The 2,988-nt window shown below is 39.5% G+C and overlaps 1 long non-coding RNA gene across 1 annotated transcript; it reads left to right on the forward strand.

The window, feature by feature from the left end:
• Positions 1 to 1,818: 1,818 nt before the first annotated feature.
• On the forward strand, positions 1,819 to 2,572 carry LOC128026850 (uncharacterized). Its single transcript, XR_008186554.1, has 2 exons — positions 1,819 to 2,319; positions 2,478 to 2,572. It is a non-coding gene; the product is annotated as an uncharacterized LOC128026850 (long non-coding RNA).
• The last annotated feature ends 416 nt before the right edge of the window (positions 2,573 to 2,988 follow it).

A 2,988-nucleotide genomic window follows, 5' to 3' on the forward strand; every position in this document is an offset into this window, starting at 1 on the left:
TAGTTGCATTAACCGGAGGATTTTCACATTTTAGCAGGGGTTGAGGGTCATTTCTTTAGTCGGTTTACACCAGATACCCCCTTTTTTTTTGTAAAAAAAAAAAAAGTCTTGCATTATTCCAGTCCTCTTTTCATACATAAACAAGAAAGAGCTTAAAAGTCTGTCTCAATGGGAATCCTAGATTATCAAATTGCATAAATTTTCCCCTAATTGGATTTCCTTGCAATGTCAATGCTTTGATCTTGCGTTTGCTTTCTCGTAGCTCTTCTACTTTGGATGGGCCAAATATTCATCATGTAGCAGCATATAATATGACATGCAGGCCTAATGTGTCTGGACTGGAGACAAAACCAGTGTTACAATCAAGCTCATTGATATTACATTAAAACATATTTATGAATATGTGAATGAGCTGTTACACAATAGAAGAGCTTGCTTCATAGGGCACTTTGAAGTAGGCCTTCATCAATGTGTGATCAACTGTACAGTCAATACTACTGCAACTCTACAGTTATGACTGTAAACTATACAGCCAAATTTATCTTTACTGCTCTGATTTATAGACAAACCGTGAGTTTATAATGTGTGTTTGATTTAAACAGGAAGGTAATAAGTGGGAGCAGGGGCGGACTTTACCATTAGGCAAAGGTCGGCAATTGCCTTGGGCCCCGAGCTATCTAGGGGCCCCCAAAATGCCCCATTAACCTGCTTAATGATTCTTTTTTTTTTTTTTACTTTGTGCAAAATATATATTTCTTAAACTCCATTTGCGAAAAATGGCATCAAATTATTAGTGTCGCAGACAGGAGGGCCCCCTCCCACCTCACTACATTGGACTATTCCATTATTTCACTTACTGCGCATCTGCGAAAGTGACAAGGCTGTAAATGCGCCAAAAAACTGACGAAGAAGAAGTGATTGACAGTGATAGACAGAGTGTACAGAGAGAGAGTGTTGACAGTAAAAATGAAGCGAAGCTACCCAAGCGGTGATGAAAAAAGGAAGAATCAGGAGGAAAGCAAAAAGTTTTTAGCAAAATTGCCGAAGGTAACAAACTTTTTTGTGATGCCCGGCCCCGCTGACAATGACAACAACGCTAACACCATCACAACTGTTAGCATTGCTGCTAGCCTGGAGGAGCTACCCGTTGCCGCCGGCGCCGACAGTGCTAGCCCAGGCTGCTTAAGCGGTATTGCTGCTAACGTTACATGTACGGCAATTTTACAGGATGAGGAGGATCCTTCAACTGCAGCTGCAGGTAACAAAACTTCCGCGTTCACTTTCAGTGAACAATGAGAAGCACTGAGAAGGAAGGGAAGCTGGATGAATGCTGCCACAGATTAGAGCAAAGGATGGATGACATTGATGCAGAAGATCTGAAGCTTGAGGTTAAGGGTGCAGTTAGGTCATTCCCGCCACATGTCTCATCACCATTTGAGATGCTTGACTATATATATATAAAGAGAATTTACTTGACATATATCCAAATTTGAGTACAGCTTTCAGACTCCTCCTCACTCTCCCTGTTACAGTAGCTTCGGGTGAGAGAAGTTTCTCATCACTGAAACTAATCAAAACGTACCTCAGATCAACTATGTCACAGGACAGGCTGTCTGCTCTAGCTGTTCTCTCCATCGAGCAGGAAGTCAGGAAGTCACTGGATATGGAATCAGTGATAGCAAGATTTGCTGAGGCCAAAGCTCGCGAGGTCAGATTATAGTGCTTTAGACATGACAATACAGACACTCACTCACTCACAGACACACTCACTCACACACAGACTCACTCACTCACACAGACACACACACTCACACACACACACACACACACACACAGACACACTCACTCAGAGACACTCACCCACACAGACACACTCACTCACACACAGACCAAAGAGAGAAGAAGAAAAAGACAGGCAAAGACCAAAGAGAGAGGAAAAAGACAGGCAAAGACCAAAGGGAGCAGAAGAAAAAGATAGGCAAAGACAAAAGAGAGAAGAAGAAAAAGACCGGCAAAGACCAAAGAGAGAAGAAGAAAAATATAGGCAAAGACCAAAGAGAGAAGACGAGAAAGATGCATAAACAGAGACAAGGAAAATGAAGAAATGGTCAGAAAAAAAGGGAGAGCAGGAGAAAGTCAGTGAAAGAAAAAAGGTAAACATTTTAAAAGGTAAGTTATTTTTACTAAAATTATGTCTCCATAATTGATCACTTATTGTCTTGTGTGTGTCTTCTCACTTTAGTAACACAAGACAGAAGTCCAAAAACAACATGTAGCAGCAAGCAGATCCATATAGAAGATACTATCAGAACAACCAAGGTAAATGACAACCAATGACAGCTCTTCCCTGTGTAAATAGACAATACATATTATTGTACAGAGAACATTTTATGTAAATACAATTTTACAGAGGATACATCTGTTAAACAGAATGTTGTTCAGTGTTTTTTTATTTTTCTTCTTTTTTTTTCTTACAGATACAACTCCAGATGTCTATACATCATTGCTGTGTGAAGACTGCTGAAGAGAAGTAACAAGTAGGGCTTTTAAAAAAAAAAAAAAAAAAAAATAAGGATTGACAAAAGGAGGGAAACAAGAGATGTAGAGGGCCCCATGTCTGTGTTTGCCTTGGGCCCCAAAATGTCTAAATCCGCCCCTGAGTGGGAGACCATGGCATGGAGCTATAGGTACTAAAATAATGCTCTCTCTAGTCTTTCACAGTACTTTTAAAGTGAAATATCAAGTGGATGGTGCTTAAAGGCATTCAATGTTATCCGAAACAGATGGTTGTGAACCTAACTTTGTTTTATTACATGGGTTGTTGCACATATTGTGACAGTTTGGAAATTAAATGTCTGGTGAGTGATGCTAAAACATAAATATTCACTTTTAAATAAATGTACCACTGAAATACAAACCTAAACCTTACCAAAAAATGTTAACAAGTGCAATTTTGAGCTAAAAAAAACAAAAACAAAATAATTTGAC

Source organism: Carassius gibelio, chromosome A14, assembly GCF_023724105.1.
Source record: "Carassius gibelio isolate Cgi1373 ecotype wild population from Czech Republic chromosome A14, carGib1.2-hapl.c, whole genome shotgun sequence".
NCBI lineage: Eukaryota > Metazoa > Chordata > Actinopteri > Cypriniformes > Cyprinidae > Carassius > Carassius gibelio.